At 37.0% G+C, this 19127-nt stretch overlaps 1 long non-coding RNA gene across 1 annotated transcript in view; it reads left to right on the top strand.

Moving 5' to 3' along the window:
• Positions 1-15439: 15439 nt before the first annotated feature.
• LOC107555590 (uncharacterized) overlaps positions 15440-19127 on the top strand; it is a 33428-nt gene continuing 29740 nt past the window's right edge. The window contains exons 1-2 of the long non-coding RNA XR_001605179.1: positions 15440-15811; positions 15921-16040. This is a non-coding gene — a long non-coding RNA (uncharacterized lncRNA). The remainder of the gene's footprint in view (positions 15812-15920; positions 16041-19127) is intronic.

Raw genomic sequence — 19127 nt, forward strand, 5'->3', positions numbered from 1 at the left:
GTATATTCCGCACACAAAACTATTATTTATCTTCAGAAGATTTGTAATTGTCACAAAGCAAGGCCAGACACAACAGGTAAGTGCAAAACAGGATGGTTTATTGACTGGGTAAGGGGATGACTGGAATAGGCGAGTTAAAGGCAGGTGAATGTCAACACAGTGAATGGTTCCAGGGTGCTTATCGGAGTTCTGATGGAGAGGATCGTATGCCGGTTACGTTGGAGATCGTAGAGCCATCAGCAGATAATTTGTTCTAGGAGAATTTGGCAGAGAGAGTCCAGAGTAGTTTGTATGAGTGAACGGTAGACCGGACACTGAGTGACTGTGCTGTGTGTGTATTTGTAGTGTGGCTTGATTGGTGACAGCAGGTGCGGGTGATCAGAGCTCAGGTGACTGTGATTGGGTAATTATCCTGGATGGTGTCTGAAGTGACTGTGATGAATCCCTGACAATGGAGAGGATCGTATGCCGGTTACGTTGGAGATCGTAGAGCCATCTCCAAGGAGTCGTTGGAGGATCGTGGGAGGAACAGCAGGTAATTCGTTCTAGGAGAATTTGGAGGAGAGAGTCCAGACTAGTTCGTAGGAGTGAACGGTAGACCGGACAGTGAGTGACTGTGCTGTGTGTGTATTTGTAGTGTGGCTTGATTGGTGACAGCAGGTGCGGGTGATCAGAGCTCAGGTGACTGTGATTGGGTAATTATCCTGGATGGTGTCTGAAGTGACTGTGATGAATCCCTGACAGTAATATAGCACATAAGGCATAGATCACATTTATGATGCTTTTTATGCAGCTTTTTTGGAGCTTGACAGGTGCACATCTAGCATTGTATAGAAGAAAAAAACATTCTTCACAGCTTCTCCTTTTGTACTCAACGTGAGGGTGAATAAATAAGAGAATCTTTGGTCTGATCGGTCTCTTTAAAAACGTTAATGTTTATTTATCTCCCTCTGTGTCTCTTTTGTCTGTTCTCTTTGTCTCTTTCCTCTCTCTCCTCTTATCCTATCTGACAAGATGCTTCGGGAGCAGACGTACGCAGGGCTTCTGATAGTATGACAGGTTCATATTTCTCCCGTGTTTGGCTTGGCAGGCAGCTGGTGAATCTGGCAGGGGAAGACAGTGGGGTGTTTGAGTGTGGGTCTCCTGACTCCTGGGTAGAGGATACCTGCCTCTACTTCTCTAAGTGGTGAGAACAGACAGCTCCCTAATGCTGCCTGTGATATCCACTGACACCCCCTCCATAGACCTTCACCCGTGAACCTCATAGGTACAAGTAAGTAACACATGCAAACGTGTGACAAAGAGCTCAATCTTAATGTAGATGCTAGACTTCAGAAAGTTTTCTTTCAACTTTCAAAATTAAGTTTTGTTGTTGTTGTTGTTGTTTTTGAGAATCTACTGAAATGTAGATGAGTTTGTTTCTTCATCAGAACAGATTTGGAGAAATTGTGTATTATATCACTTGCTCACCAACGGATCCTCTGCAGTGAATGGGTGCCGTCATAATGATAGTTCAAACAACAGATAAAAACATCATAAACATCCACAAGTAATCCAAATGACTCCAGTCCATAAGTTAATGTCTTGTGAATTAAAAAACTACGTTTGTAATAAGCAAATCCATCATTAATCCAACTTTAAACTGTTGTTTCCAGCTAAAATAGTCTTCAGTAGTCTAAAATAGTATCCATAATCATTTTCTCCAAAAGTCACCTCACCTGAGTGCAATTCAAGCATGTTTTACAAGTAAAACCACTCCAAAACTGTTCTAAACAAATATTTCAGTGGATTTTTATGTGAGAAGACAACAGAGATAGATGGTTTAACTTTAGGAAGCACTGCTATGGATTATGGACTTATTTTGGCCAGAAGCAATAGTTTAAAGTTAAAATGCCTTAATGGTGGATTTGTTTCTTACAAATACACAACATTTCACTTCACAAGATGTCAGTTGATTGTTTTTTACCAGCTGTTTGAACTCTCATTCTGAAGACACCCATTCAATACACAGAATCCATTGGTGATCAGGTGATGTAATGCTAAATTTGTCCAAATCTGTTCCAATGAAGAAACAAATCTACATCTTGGATTGCCTGAGGGAGAGTACATTTTAAGTAGTTTTTCATTTTAGGCAAACTATTCCTGTAAGTTTTCATGAAATGGAAGAATTACCCTAAAATAATTTTTAATGCATGTGAAAGCATGCAATGTTGATCTAAGTTCATCAGTTCATCCATGTACAATTCATCCTTTTTTACATAGTTTTGACCTTGTAATTTTTAATTAAATTGATAACTCAATCTTCCAGTGAAATTATAGACTTTTTGCTGTGGACATAAGCCCAACATCTCCAGTCATTTAGTTTACTTAAACCCTGATCTTTGCAAGTTTGCATTCAGATCTGCCTCCATCCAATCAACAACCGAGAGACAGAACCAAGACCCTGCCCCTACATTTTTATTATCTGTTTCACTCATATGTACAGTGGGGAAAAAAGTATTTAGTCAGCCACCAATTGTGCAAGTTCTCCCACTTAAAAAGATGAGAGAGGCCTGTAATTTTCATCTTTATATTATTTAACTTGTTTTTACATCCACAAGGCGAACATCTTTAGTCTGGTTGCTTAGAAAATAATAGCACACCTCTCCTCAATAAGCCGCATGATTTGAGGTATCATTCATGTGCGTGCAGGTGTGACTTTCAAATCCATTAACCCTAAGTATGAGTAATAATAATAGCGATGATTGCCTTTGAAAGCGGCACAAACTAATAATCATCATTCCTATCACAGCTCAGTGTTCTCAAGCGTGTAATACCAGTTTTCTCTCTGCCAGATTATTATATAAATGTTGCTCTACACCTAAATTTAATTAATACAGATTGACCGAAAGGAAAAAAAATACCCCTATAAGTATAACAAGCCTCAATTCCCTGAAAGCAGGATCTGAAAGAAAAGTCACTGCATAACTAAGTACTCGGTAGGCAATACAGTCACCTGACGTGACCTGACCAGTTCTAATAAATCTAGCATTGCTGTAATGCAAAACATTCCATAATGCTTATTCAAGTAAATTAACATAATTGTGGCCTCATTGGCAGCAGAGTGACTTTATGATTGTAGTCGTCCTCCTCCTGCAGGTACTCAAAGACAGAGGCAGACAGGGTGTATCCTTGGAGACCAATTCGAGTGTTTGAAATAGGGTTAAAAGGGGGCACGGAAAGTTCAACCCATGCATCTTCACTCTGTAATATCACCAAGTCTTTACTGCGGGGCAGTGATAGTAATATAAGCCAGGCTGATTAATCATGTAAAATCTAGCCATGTTTTACCTATTTGGCTTATAAAAGACATTTCATAGGCTCACTGAAAAAACCTGCATTTTTGCAAAACTCCAAAAACACAATTCACTGCAGTTTCCAGCTAAAAATGACGGTTACACTTTATTTCGATAGTCCACTTTAGACATTCTACTAACTATAAGTAACTTTGTAACTACATGTCAACTACTTGTCAACTAATTCTCATTAATTTGCAACTACATGTCTACTAACTCTCAGAGTAGACAGGGTAGGTTTAGGGTTAGTAGAATAAGTTGACAAAGTGTTAGAAAATATTAAGCAGACAGTCTACTAATACTTTAATAACTGCTAGTTGACATGTAGTTGCAAAGTTACTTACTGTTAATAGAATGTCTAAAGTGGACTATCGAAATAAAGTGTTACCAAAATGACCACTAGAGTAAGTATAACACCAACAACTTTTATTCATTTTCACACAAATTGTGGTTATATGGCAAATGTTGTGACCTTTCCAATGTGACTACATAATGTGAGAGGTTGAGCTAGTGCAAGACAAGCATTTGTGGTTAAACTATATATATATATATTTTTTTTTTTTTAGAAAATGAGTGATAGTTTCGCTACATAAGATACTTATTCCTCGGCTGGGATCGTGTAGAGCCCTTTGAAGCTGCATTGAAACTGCAATTTGGACCTTCAACCCATTATCTCCCATTGAAGTCCACTTCAGAGAAAAATCCTCTTTTCCTCAAAAACCTTAATTTCTTTTCAACTGAAGAAAGAAAGACATGAACATTTTGGATGACACTCGGGTGAGTGAATTATCAGGGCATTTTTATTCTGGAAGTGAACTAATCCTTTAAGTTTAGGGTAGAGTTTAGTGTAGGTGGTACATTACACCAGAAACGGGCACTATTTTCTTGTCTCTTTTATCACACTGTGGATTCACTCTGTCTTTGAGTTAACAATAGTAGTGAAAATTTCCTCAGATGACTTTAGAATTATTATTAGCCTACTATCTTCTTGCTAGACTATTTTGCACATTGTTATAGACTATTATTTCTTAGCGGAAACTTTAAGATAGTAAACACATAAAAAAGATTTTGGAGATCATTATCCAAAGATTATTGAAGTATATTTTACAAGAACATACTATTTCAGTTTCATTCAGTGTTACTTGACATTTCTTTGTAATTGTTTGATAAATTAACTAGCTATTCCTTACATGTTCGTTTTGTGAGATATGTATTTTGCTTTTGTTATTTGAGGATATAATCTTTTTTCCTTGTTATTCTGTGGTGAAAAAGTTGTTGAACTACAGGTTTTGTAAACACTTGCTGATAGACAACAAGGTTTAAAGGAACATAAATGAGAACTTACATAATGAATCCTCATTAAATGTCTTTTTCATGCTCAAGAAAAGATTTAACAGATTCCAGTTTGTTTTTTTGAGTCTTGGCCTGTAGGTTAATGATTCTTATTTGGCTGTGGGGTTATCGCTTTCTCTCGCTGCTGACTGCATCTATATTGTTAAGCATGAACAGGAGACAGAGCTGAAGACCTTAATTAACTCCGCTCTAATTGTAGTGATTATCAGGACCTCAGGAGGAAGAGGGAAAAAAAGAAAGAATTCAAAGCTCTACATTTTGAAAGTTTAACCCGATATGAAAAACGTCATGTTGATAAAACAGTGAGAACTTTCACAATGGCAGAAACATGAAAGTCTTTTGAAACAGATTCATACAGTCAACAGTGCATGTGCTATATAGGGATATGATCAATAATTTCAGGGATACAGATAATAATATTATCATACATCAATGACAATAATACTACTGTAAAAGTTGTAATGCTGGAAGCAGCATTAATAATACTAATATTTCTTCTTTTACTACTTCTTATTGACTTCAGAGGATTTTATTGATTTAATTTTTTATGATGTTTTATTTTCATGATGAAAGTTCAACCCATGCATCTTCACTCTGTAATATCACCAAGTCTTTACTGCGGGGCAGTGATAGTAATATAAGCCAGGCTGATTAATCATGTAAAATCTAGCCATGTTTTACCTATTTGGCTTATAAAAGACATTTCATAGGCTCACTGAAAAAACCTGCATTTTTGCAAAACTCCAAAAACACAATTCACTGCAGTTTCCAGCTAAAAATGACGGTTACACTTTATTTCGATAGTCCACTTTAGACATTCTACTAACTATAAGTAACTTTGTAACTACATGTCAACTACTTGTCAACTAATTCTCATTAATTTGCAACTACATGTCTACTAACTCTCAGAGTAGACAGGGTAGGTTTAGGGTTAGTAGAATAAGTTGACAAAGTGTTAGAAAATATTAAGCAGACAGTCTACTAATACTTTAATAACTGCTAGTTGACATGTAGTTGCAAAGTTACTTACTGTTAATAGAATGTCTAAAGTGGACTATTACTGCATAACTAAGTACTCGGTAGGCAATACAGTCACCTGACGTGACCTGACCAGTTCTAATAAATCTAGCATTGCTGTAATGCAAAACATTCCATAATGCCTATTCAAGTAAATTAACATAATTGTGGCCTCATTGGCAGCAGAGTGACTTTATGATTGTAGTCGTCCTCCTCCTGCAGGTACTCAAAGACAGAGGCAGACAGGGTGTATCCTTGGAGACCAATTCGAGTGTTTGAAATAGGGTTAAAAGGGGGCACGGAAAGTTCACCCATGCATCTTCACTCTGTAATATCACCAAGTCTTTACTGCGGGGCAGTGATAGTAATATAAGCTAGGCTGATTAATCATGTAAAATCTAGCCATGTTTTACCTATTTGGCTTATAAAAGACATTTCATAGGCTCACTGAAAAAACCTGCATTTTTGCAAAACTCCAAAAACACAATTCACTGCAGTTTCCAGCTAAAAATGACGGTTACACTTTATTTCATCTCCCATTGAAGTCCACTTCAGAGAAAAATCCTCTTTTCCTCAAAAACCTTAATTTCTTTTCAACTGAAGAAAGAAAGACATGAACATTTTGGATGACACTCGGGTGAGTGAATTATCAGGGCATTTTTATTCTGGAAGTGAACTAATCCTTTAAGTTTAGGGTAGAGTTTAGTGTAGGTGGTACATTACACCAGAAACGGGCACTATTTTCTTGTCTCTTTTATCACACTGTGGATTCACTCTGTCTTTGAGTTAACAATAGTAGTGAAAATTTCCTCAGATGACTTTAGAATTATTATTAGCCTACTATCTTCTTGCTAGACTATTTTGCACATTGTTATAGACTATTATTTCTTAGCGGAAACTTTAAGATAGTAAACACATAAAAAAGATTTTGGAGATCATTATCCAAAGATTATTGAAGTATATTTTACAAGAACATACTATTTCAGTTTCATTCAGTGTTACTTGACATTTCTTTGTAATTGTTTGATAAATTAACTAGCTATTCCTTACATGTTCGTTTTGTGAGATATGTATTTTGCTTTTGTTATTTGAGGATATAATCTTTTTTCCTTGTTATTCTGTGGTGAAAAAGTTGTTGAACTACAGGTTTTGTAAACACTTGCTGATAGACAACAAGGTTTAAAGGAACATAAATGAGAACTTACATAATGAATCCTCATTAAATGTCTTTTTCATGCTCAAGAAAAGATTTAACAGATTCCAGTTTGTTTTTTTGAGTCTTGGCCTGTAGGTTAATGATTCTTATTTGGCTGTGGGGTTATCGCTTTCTCTCGCTGCTGACTGCATCTATATTGTTAAGCGTGAACAGGAGACAGAGCTGAAGACCTTAATTAACTCCGCTCTAATTGTAGTGATTATCAGGACCTCAGGAGGAAGAGGGAAAAAAAGAAAGAATTCAAAGCTCTACATTTTGAAAGTTTAACCCGATATGAAAAACGTCATGTTGATAAAACAGTGAGAACTTTCACAATGGCAGAAACATGAAAGTCTTTTGAAACAGATTCATACAGTCAACAGTGCATGTGCTATATAGGGATATGATCAATAATTTCAGGGATACAGATAATAATATTATCATACATCAATGACAATAATACTACTGTAAAAGTTGTAATGCTGGAAGCAGCATTAATAATACTAATATTTCTTCTTTTACTACTTCTTATTGACTTCAGAGGATTTTATTGATTTAATTTTTTATGATGTTTTATTTTCATGATTGTTTCAGTAAGTCAGTAAGAAGGAATCTCCTTGTTTCTCTTTACAAGGTTTGTCTGTGGTATCCACTAGCAGCAGATTGATTCTATGAGCTGATAGCAGCCCTCTCTTCTATTTTGTGTCTTTAATGATTCTCATATGTCTCTATCAGGTTGGCATTTCCCTGCGGGACATGTGTGATCTTCTGTCCACCCTTGTGTATGTATGTGTGTGTGTGTGTGTGTGTGTGTCTCACTGAACCCTGTTGATCTTTAGCTTAGATCGGCTTGAGTAGAAGCCTGATCAATTTAGAGCATGCTGTGCATATCAGAGGAGAGAGAGAGAAAATGATAGAAATAAATAGGAAAAGAAAATGGTTAGATTAGGAGACAATGTGTTTTAAAAGCTGAAGTAAGAATGTCTGAAATTAATTAGTGCCTGTCATAGAAAGGAATGACAATGTAGGTAAAAACTACATTTAGCCTCAATTAAATCCACTTGTTTTTACACTGTGAGAGAGTGATTATTTAGAAAATGTTTTAATTCGTTTGAAAATGTCAACATAAAATGGCATTCCAAAGCAATTTACTTCCTTAATGTGACAAATTTATGAGTAAGCTACAATAATCAACAATGAAAAGTATAAGATGGTAGATAAGATGGTTTATCCACCGGGGATTGACTTTAAAGAGGCTTTTTGACCTGAATGTGAAGAGAGAAATTTAAGTTCACACTTGAGAGCAAAGTAATTCTGTGATGTTAGTGGCACAGAAATGACACACTTCAGCTTCAAGTGATCTAGTCTAAATGTACGTCCCTGTTATCAATCAGTTTCACTGTGATCATCCAATCTCTCTCTCAGCCACATTTTATTTAGAGCATGACTGAGCATCCACTTGACCAGACTGAAACTCCTGAGATTTGCATTAATCTTCTCTCTCTCGTAATTTTTAATAACCCTTGCGATTACATTGTCTCTCTGCACATTAATGATCAAATATTTCTAAATATTATGCTGCGAAATGTAAACTGTGGCTGGAAGACACGTTTTTATTGCACGTAGATTTACTGTTGCCCCTCTTCTGTGGTCATTACCCTTTGTTTGTTTATATGAAGAAAAGTGAGCCATTTTGGTGTCTGTCTGTCTGCAGGGTTTCCATGGAAATGACATTTCAAAAATGAAAAAAAATTTCCAATTGAAGAATTTCATTAAATCACCTACAGATGTAATGTCACAAATTATAAGCTTGTCAGGTTCTAACTTGTTAAAGCAAAACTGAATTGCCGAAAGGGACAGGAAATGTGACACCACCATAAAAAGCACTGGAGTGATAACGGTAAAGTAAACACATGGGAAACTGGCGATTGTGTGCGAATGTGTGTGCGCGTAAGATGAAATGTCCACAGGGTCATGTGAGATGCATGTAGCACAGAAGCAGACAGACAGTTGTTTGCTTTTAGGCTTGCGTTACATCAAACGCAGCTCTTGCTGCATGCTTTGAAGTGTCAGACTTTAACCAATGGCACCCTTCTGCCCTTAAACATTCAGACAGCAGCACTTTACAGTCTTTTCCTCCTCCCCTTCTCTACATCTTTTCGCTCCTTCTGTCCCCTGTTAGGTGTTTCATAATTTCATGTCACTCACATAAATGGATCATCACTCTTTACAGATGTTTTATGTATGAGTAGACTGATAACATCACAGGACGGTGCACTTTTACAGCCTTAACTCTATCGGGCAGAGCTGTTTATGCATGTGGAAGACGCTTTTATTCAAAGTGACTAACCGTACAGTATATATCTATCCGTTTATACAGTATAGCTATCATAATGATTCTAAAGAGGTTGAATATGGTGCATAAAGCCATATATTTTATAGTACATTTTCAGATTTGTGTGCTTTCACTGTATAGAATGAAAAATCTTTCTTTGTGTTCCACTGAAGAAAGAAAATCATAGAGGTTTGGAAGGACACAAGAGAGTAAATAATGACAGAATGTTCATTTTGGGTCTTAAATAAAGCTTAAACCTCCTAACCTCATCGGATTGAAGTGAATAGGACCTATCTGTGCTGGAAATGCAGTGACGTGGCTTCATATCACTATTCGCACTAACCACCTATTCAGAAGTGGACAGAATGGACTGCAGACAAATGGACTAAGCTGTGGAAGAAGTGCCCTCTTTTTGTAACTACAATGGCACTCTATCCTTTCAATAGGCTATTTATTCCACCAGGCCAGCCAGAAGAGGATGGGTCTCCCCTTTTGAATTTTGGTTATTTGTGAGGTATCTTTATTTGCACTTGAAACATAATTCCTAGCCACTGGAAATTATTTAGACAAGCTGTATTGTTAAACACTATATAGCCAGTATAATTGAATAATGCACAGACTTAATGTGGTGAAATGACTGCAGTTTTCCCAGCTACTATCATTTTCTTTAGAAGAACGTGAATCATTTCTACTGACATCAGCAGCAATGAGAATAGACCAGAATAACTCTTTCTAAGTCTCATATACAGTACATGAAATCGTTTTATTTTGCAGGATGTTTTACTGAATTGTTCTTTATGCAGGGATCCTCAACCTTTTTTGAATCATTTTATTTAGCTATTTAGTCAATGTTTTTCTGACTGTGCAAACCAAGAAATTCAAAGTGATAGTTCACCCAAAAATGAAAATTCTGCTATTAATTGCTCACCCTCATGTCATTCCAAACCCATAAGACCTTTGTTAATATTAGGAACACAAATTAAGATGTTTTTGATGAAATCCGAGAGCTTTCTGACCCTCCATAGACAGCAGTGCAACTGACACGTTCAAGCCCCAGAAAGGTATAGTTAAGGACATCGTTAAAATAGTAAGTAGTCAGTGGTTCAACAGTAATATTATGAAGCTACAAGAATACTTTTTGTTTGCAAAGAAAACAAAAAGAACAACTTTATTCAACAATTTCTTCTCTTCCGTGTCAGTCTTTGACACGTGTTTAGAAATATTATGCTGCGAAATGTAAACTGTGGCTGGAAGACACGCTTTTATTGCACGTAGATTTACTGTTGCCCCTCTTCTGTGGTCATTACCCTTTGTTTGTTTATATGAAGAAAAGTGAGCCATTCTGGTGTCTGTCTGTCTGCAGGGTTTCCATGGAAATGGCATTTCAAAAATGGAAAATTGTTGCTTTTTTTTCCAATTGAAGAATTTCATTAAATCACCTACAGATGTAATGTCACAAATTATAAGCTTGTCAGGTTCTAACTTGTTAAAGCAAAACTGAATTGCCAAAAGGGACAGGAAATGTGACACCACCATAAAAAGCACTGGAGTGATAACGGTAAAGTAAACACATGGGAAACTGGCGATTGTGTGCGAATGTGTGTGCGCGTTAGATGAAATGTCCACAGGGTCATGTGAGATGCATGTAGCACAGAAGCAGACAGACAGTTGTTTGCTTTTAGGCTTGCGTTACATCAAACGCAGCTCTTGCTGCATGCTTTGAAGTGTCAGACTTTAACCAATGGCACCCTTCTGCCCTTAAACATTCAGACAGCAGCACTTTACAGTCTTTTCCTCCTCCCCTTCTCTACATCTTTTCGCTCCTTCTGTCCCCTGTTAGGTGTTTCATAATTTCATGTCACTCACATAAATGGATCATCACTCTTTACAGATGTTTTATGTATGAGTAGACTGATAACATCACAGGACGGTGCACTTTTACAGCCTTAACTCTATCGGGCAGAGCTGTTTATGCATGTGGAAGACGCTTTTATTCAAAGTGACTAACCGTACAGTATATATCTATCCGTTTATACAGTATAGCTATCATAATCCCCAGAAAGGTATAGTTAAGGACATCGTTAAAATAGTAAGTAGTCAGTGGTTCAACAGTAATATTATGAAGCTACAAGAATACTTTTTGTTTGCAAAGAAAACAAAAAGAACAACTTTATTCAACAATTTCTTCTCTTCCGTGTCAGTCTTTGACACGTGTTTACAAGAGTACCAAGACGCATGTGTGCGGTGCTGCTGTCGCAGGAGCCGGTGTTCTGACGTAGAACATCATTCTCTCTTAGTTCATTGTCTGTATATTCTGGTTCAAATAAGTAAGGCTTGGCAAAACATTTCAAGTCATCCTCTCTGTCGAAATCTTCAGACATGATTAGGGATGTTTTATGTACAGCGTGCGTCAGAACACCGGCTTCTGCGCCAGCAGTGCCACACGCATGCAACTTGGAACTCTTGTGAATGTGTGTCGAAGACTGACACGGAAGAGAAGAAATTGTTGAATGAAGTTGTTCTTTTTGTTTTCTTTGTGCACAAAAAGTATTTTCATAGCTTCATAAAATTACGGTTGAACCACTGATGTCACATGGACTATTTTAACGATGTCGTTACTATCTTTCTGGGCCTTGAACGGGGTAGTTGCGTTGCTGTCTATGCAGGATCAGAGAGCTCTCGGATTTCATCAAAAATATCTTAATTTATGTTCTGAAGATGAACGAAGGTCTTACGGGTTTGGAAAGACATGAGGGTGAATAATTAATGACAGAATTTTCATTTTTGGGTGAACTAACCCTTTAACAAATCATTTTGGGCATCTCTTTATTAGCTCTCATCCTTTCTAATGATAGTGTCTAATGATAGTGTTGGACTTGTGTATCAAGATGCGTCTTGTCAAAGTCTGACATTAGAGTTTAAACTGCATTTCATCTCCACTGTTATATCCAATGTGAATCAGTATTTGAGCTTGATGCAAAAACAAGCAGAGAATCCTGCTTTGCACAAATAAGTGTTAGCAAACCAGCAGTTTTAGGGTGCTCCCTGACACTTTTGAATATTAACCTTTTGTGACAAACCAAAAATCCTCCAGGGGTGCAGGGGTGTGGATATATGTCAAGGTTGAGAATCTTTATTTACTATTAAACCCCAAGGTTGAGAATATCTGCCTGGTCCAAGGTCAATTTAAAGCCTGTATGTGAATTTGCTGTTGTTCTTAGAAATGAATGCTATAGATTCCAGCCAGATTTCTTATCTACACCAATGAATATATACTTAAGCTAATCTTGTTCAGCATTCTGGGGTGGCCAACTGCAGACACAGGATATACACAGACTCATTAATTACTCTAACCAGCTGGGTAATTAACACAGCCATAAAGCCATCCGTCATTCCTAAACTGGACTTAAAGGAAGAGTATTACACATTCAGACAGACATACTGTAGGCCTATATCTACACACCACAGACGTAGGCAGAACTTTTCAGTTCACGCGTTATTTAAAGTGTCCAAGTGTCCTTTTACTTAGGTTAAACTTCTGGTGCGATTGAATGGAGCGGTTCACCTATGAATATGATTAGGTTCACAATTATACATTAGCCATATAAGCTCTTGGAAATCAGTCTGAATATGCCACATTTGCTGGCAAACTCTGGCCTACCAAAACTGCTGACAGTTCACATCATGGACTTCTGTAAGATTTGGATGCGCATTTGGAATAGAGAGAAACGATCGTATTAATAATGCTGGTAATTTATGAATCTGTTTACTGACAGAACCCCTTTAGGAGAGCGAGTTTAAGTCAAAACACGGAACGCATTTGTTACAAATTAGTAGAAAACATCGAACATGCATCATCAGCAGAGATGTGCTGGCCTGCTTTAGGCCAAAACGTAGAGCTCACTCAACCTGTTTCGCACTGGAACATCATTTATGAAAGACATGAGGGTGAATAATTAATGACAGAATTTTCATTTTTGGGTGAACTAACCCTTTAACAAATCATTTTGGGCATCTCTTTATTAGCTCTCATCCTTTCTAATGATAGTGTCTAACGATAGTGTTGGACTTGTGTATCAAGATGCGTCTTGTCAAAGTCTGACATTAGAGTTTAAACTGCATTTCATCTCCACTGTTATATCCAATGTGAATCAGTATTTGAGCTTGATGCAAAAACAAGCAGAGAATCCTGCTTTGCACAAATAAGTGTTAGCAAACCAGCAGTTTTAGGGTGCTCCCTGACACTTTTGAATATTAACCTTTTGTGACAAACCAAAAATCCTCCAGGGGTGCAGGGGTGTGGATATATGTCAAGGTTGAGAATCTTTATTTACTATTAAACCCCAAGGTTGAGAATATCTGCCTGGTCCAAGGTCAATTTAAAGCCTGTATGTGAATTTGCTGTTGTTCTTAGAAATGAATGCTATAGATTCCAGCCAGATTTCTTATCTACACCAATGAATATATACTTAAGCTAATCTTGTTCAGCATTCTGGGGTGGCCAACTGCAGACACAGGATATACACAGACTCATTAATTACTCTAACCAGCTGGGTAATTAACACAGCCATAAAGCCATCCGTCATTCCTAAACTGGACTTAAAGGAAGAGTATTACACATTCAGACAGACATACTGTAGGCCTATATCTACACACCACAGACGTAGGCAGAACTTTTCAGTTCACGCGTTATTTAAAGTGTCCAAGTGTCCTTTTACTTAGGTTAAACTTCTGGTGCGATTGAATGGAGCGGTTCACCTATGAATATGATTAGGTTCACAATTATACATTAGCCATATAAGCTCTTGGAAATCAGTCTGAATATGCCACATTTGCTGGCAAACTCTGGCCTACCAAAACTGCTGACAGTTCACATCATGGACTTCTGTAAGATTTGGATGCGCATTTGGAATAGAGAGAAACGATCGTATTAATAATGCTGGTAATTTATGAATCTGTTTACTGACAGAACCCCTTTAGGAGAGCGAGTTTAAGTCAAAACACGGAACGCATTTGTTACAAATTAGTAGAAAACATCGAACATGCATCATCAGCAGAGATGTGCTGGCCTGCTTTAGGCCAAAACGTAGAGCTCACTCAACCTGTTTCGCACTGGAACATCATTTATTATGAAACTGCTACGTGTGGCATATTAATTGAACATAGCGAATGAATTACTGTATATTTCAATAACTGTGTAGAGGAAAGATAGAGGAATTATAACTGAACAAAACCTTATTAATCATGGTACTTCATTCAGTTTTTATCTGTTTTTCATTTCAGTTCTTGTTTCATTTTGGTCATTTTTTTCCCCTGGTAATTTTCTCAGAGAAATAAAAAAAAAAGTCTCAAACATCCGTGGCAATCAATAAAAATGTCCATCAGGTTGCCATGTGCTCTGGTACTAATACACAAAAATGTGTAGTATTTAATATTTCTAATATTGTAGTGTTTCTAATATATGTTACAAACGCAATCCATCTATAATTTGTTCTTCAAATGTGAAAGAAAAGAAAAGAAAAGAAAAGAAGGAACACACATTTTTAATGTTTTCATATTATACAGCCACAGATTTTTGTTTTTATTTTTCATAAGCATAGGGAGTTACATCAACTAATGAATTGAATTAACCTAGTTATATAGATTTTTGTTCAAAATAAATAATGTAATCTACAAGGATCTTTTCCTTTATACCTGAAGTATTATGATAGAGTGGCCTAATTTCAGTTACAGCCAGGGAAATGTCTTATCAAATATCAATGAAACAACAAAAATAGAAGTATATTTTCTAAAATTTATATAACTCTTTGGAGGGTTTTGGGTAATGTGCATCATTGCTGGCATTTTTTAAAGTGTTTTTTATTTTATTTTATTATTTACATAACTAAACCTTTTGGGACTTTATGTAGTATTAAACATGAACAATATTAATTCAGTGAAGGAATCTTCAAGACTAAGTTTTAAACCAGTACCTTGTTAGTATTTTCGCATGGAGGACGAAACCTGAAAATATTAAAAATTAAAAAGAGATCCGATTCATAAACTTGGGCGGAATTTTTTTGATTCACTAAATGAATACCAGATCAAGATATTCGGGGTAGGCTATATGTTTTCTGATTCCCTGAAAAAAAACGTCTTTGTTTTCGGAATGTTTTGATTCGCTAAGAGGAATCATTCATGCGAATCATTTGGTCGTGAATGAGACTACGCCACTTGGTTTGTTTATATGGACTCCATGTGTTTGCATTTATTTATTTTTGCGTGCGTTACGCGAGGACAGATAAATAGAAAGACGTTTTATACGAATGTTGTGCAACACACTCTTTTATTCTATGCCATTCTACTTTGACTACAAGCTTGCAAATTGGGGTTTCGTTCAAGCGCTGAAAGAAAACATTGCGCAAGTAACAACGTGCATGCGCAAGAACACGATGCCCAGAGAGGAAGACAAATCTCCAGAGGTGTTCTGAAAAACAATGATTCTCACTTGATTGCCAAGCCTTTCACTTTAGTCATTACTGCTACTGAGCTCAAAGGTTCAAAACATTTCTTTGCCTTCTGGATATGCCCCTCTAGGTATGTTAGTACTTTCACGATTCTAGTTTCAGCAGGCTTTCGAACTCAAACACGCTCCCCAATTTAGATTGGTAAGCCGGAGGACTCTGACCTTGTGTTTCTAAATCAGGATTCCAAAAATCTGCAGTGCTCTGAGGCCCAATGCAGCCATGGAAACACTTCACAAAACACCTATCAGACCTGCTCCTGTTCAAACACCTGATGCAGGAACCACAGCCTACCATCAGGGGTAAGGGCACTGACTTTATTCTCTATGGCACTGCTTTAAATGGAAAGGAAACCGAAATAGCCTGTAAGTGGAACAATGTGTGTTTGTGCATAAATGAGCTGGAGATCATTTCAAGTGCTTACAAATGACAACATTGCTTTTTCATCTTGTGCATTTGCCTTAAAATGTCTTGACACCAAATGGCATCTATTAAAGGGGTCATATGACGTTGCTAAAAATAACATTATGTTGTGTATTTGGTGTAATGCAATGTGTTTATGCGGTTTAAATAAAAAAAAAAAACATTATTTTCCACATACTGTACATTATTGTTTCTCCTCTATGCCCCGCCTTTCTGAAATGCATCGATTTTTACAAAGCTAATCGGTCTGAAAAGCGAGGTGTGCGCTGATCGGCCAGCTATCCAGTGCATTGTGATTGGCTGAATACCTCAAGCGTGTGATGGAAATGTTACGCCCCTTACCATACTGTGATGCAGTGTCCCGGCACGATGAGACAACACCAATAAAACCCATTACAAACAAGGCATTTGTTGCATCCAGTGGGGACATAATTACGGATTAAAGTGTATACAATTTAACAACTGATTTAAGTAGCACGGATCAGCTCTAGGCAGCTCTAGGCCTTCCAAAAGAGAACGATGATATTGTTCTCTTTTGGAAGGCCAAACAAAGTAGTTTCGCTTTCACAACGAAACATACAGCATCTCCACGACATGGCGGCGGCAACAACAATACTACAGCGAGAATAAAAGTTACGCCGCCTTTCTTTGTGTGAACATTTGGGCGGTGTTATGCAAATCTTCCCACACAATGACGTAGACATGTGGGGGCATGTTTAAACGAGGCGTTTTAGGAGGGCGTGGACCAGTCTTAACTTTTATAAAGAATATCTCTTTGGGTTTGAGACTTTAGTCTTTGCAACTTTAAGGATCTTATCTATGCACGAACAGCTTGTAACACTCCAAAGAGAAATGGAAAATTTGTATCATATGACACCTTTAAGCTTTTTCATTCCCAGGCATTAGTCATTTCAGCTGTTAGTCCCTTGCAAATGTAAATTCTCTCTGCTGAAAAGAACAACATTTAAGGTTTGAGCTGGTTTGTGTTAATTTTGTACTTATCCAGCTGGGGGATCAGCATAGCTTTGCTGTTTTTAAGCTAGTTGACCAAAGTTATCTTGCTGGTTGAGCTAGTTCTAAACCCTCATGGGGACACCAGCATACAATGTTTAGGACCAGCAACATATGCTGGTCAAGCAGGCTGCATACATCTTTTTGTTCTATTTCAATGCATAAGTGCTTCTACCTGACCAGGCTGCTCTAAATTTTGCTTAAGCACAGGGAGGTCAAAGGTCAGCTACCCTGTAAGTAGATATGGCATTTTGGAGTTAAATGACAGGTAAATAATTCATGCAACATGCCATGGTTCTTGGGCATGCTCTGGGGGAACTTGTCTACTGTATAATTTAAATTGTTAGGCCTTTAATCACGAGAAATATCAAATATTCATCTCTGCTGGAGACCAAACCACCCCTGAGTTTCTGATCAGAGCTGCAGCGCCACATAGATTCTGACAGCTTCTAGAACACCAACACGTATTAAAAGACACACCAGCCACTGGGTTTTTGATGTTTAACAGGGAGGAGAGTAGCAGCCGTTTGGGAATTCAAATGGCAATTCCCCTTTTACAGGCCCTTTTGCTGAATAGATAAATATGGCTTCCACAGACCGACCTCCTACGTATGGGATTACTCTAGTTACTCTCAACTTCTTAGGGAGTCCCAATTTTAATGTGTCAGTATGATATAAGGACATGTGGATTATTCAAGAACATCAGAGCTGGGGTGGGCGATATGACCAAAGTCTTTTTATTTCACTGTATGAAAAATTTTCTATATAGCTATTTTTGTTTAATTTACTTATTAAAATATAAATTAAATAAACTTAACATGTAGTAAGACATACTACAGAAATCGAAAAATCTAGTATATAACTAAAACACTGAATAGTGTTTTAATAAATTTGAAATGATTCAGGGTCAAAAGCAGTGAGTGATTTTCTTTGTTGATGTAGTCTAGTTAATAATCCGGTCTGGTAATTGAAAGGTTTAAGGTTATATTTTATTTTAATGCATAATATTAATATTAATAAAAAAATTCAAGAATGCATTTGAAATATGTTCTTCTTGATCCATATGCTACTGCTACTACTACTACTACTTTTTTTTGAAAGTCTGTCTATTAACTGCTTTACTCATCTTCCACAATGATGCCTTTGAAATGGTTTCATTTGAGGGGGTTTTTCGCAGCTAAATCAATATATGAATCATTTTATTACTTAATCACATCCTATAATTCATTTCTTAGTTTTTTTCTTAATTGTGCATATCAGATGCAAGTTCAATGCATAGAAGGCTCAGTTTAGTATGTTTAAAGTATAACATTTTAAAGGGGTCATATGACGCTGCTAAAAAAAAATATTATTTTGTGTATTTGGTGTAATGAAATGTGTTTATGCGGTTTAAGGTTAAAAAAACACATTATTTTCCACATACTGTACATTATTGTTTCTCCTCTATGCCCCACCTTTCTGAAACACGTAGATTTTTACAAAGCTCATCGGTCTGAAAAGCGAGGGGTGCTGTGATTGGCCGAATACCTCAAGCGTGTGATGCAAATGTTACGCACCTTAACATTACTGTGATGCCTGCGGCAACCACATGTGACGACCATTTGGTCAGTGTTATGCAAATCTTCCCACATAGTGGCTGACTCTTAACTTTTATAAAGAATATCTCTTTGGATTTGAGACTTTAGTCTTTGCAACTTTATAGATCTTCTTTATGCACCAAGAGCTTGTAACACTCCAAAGAGAACAAAAAAATTTTAATTGCATCATATGACCCCTTTAAGAATCAGTTGAAAGTAGGTGTTGCTCATTATTGTGAGATGTGATGCAGTGCTGTATGCTAAACACAGCTCTTTCCACACAGCTGGGCTTAGCAGTCTCTTCCCTGGGGACTCTGGACAGAGAATGGTGTTTAGAAACAAATTCCCAAGAGATCACACACTCCTGCAGGGAGCCCA

The sequence above is a fragment of the Sinocyclocheilus grahami genome, unplaced genomic scaffold (assembly GCF_001515645.1).
Source record: "Sinocyclocheilus grahami isolate Dianchi unplaced genomic scaffold, SAMN03320097.WGS_v1.1 scaffold539.1, whole genome shotgun sequence".
Taxonomy (NCBI): Eukaryota; Metazoa; Chordata; class Actinopteri; order Cypriniformes; family Cyprinidae; genus Sinocyclocheilus; species Sinocyclocheilus grahami.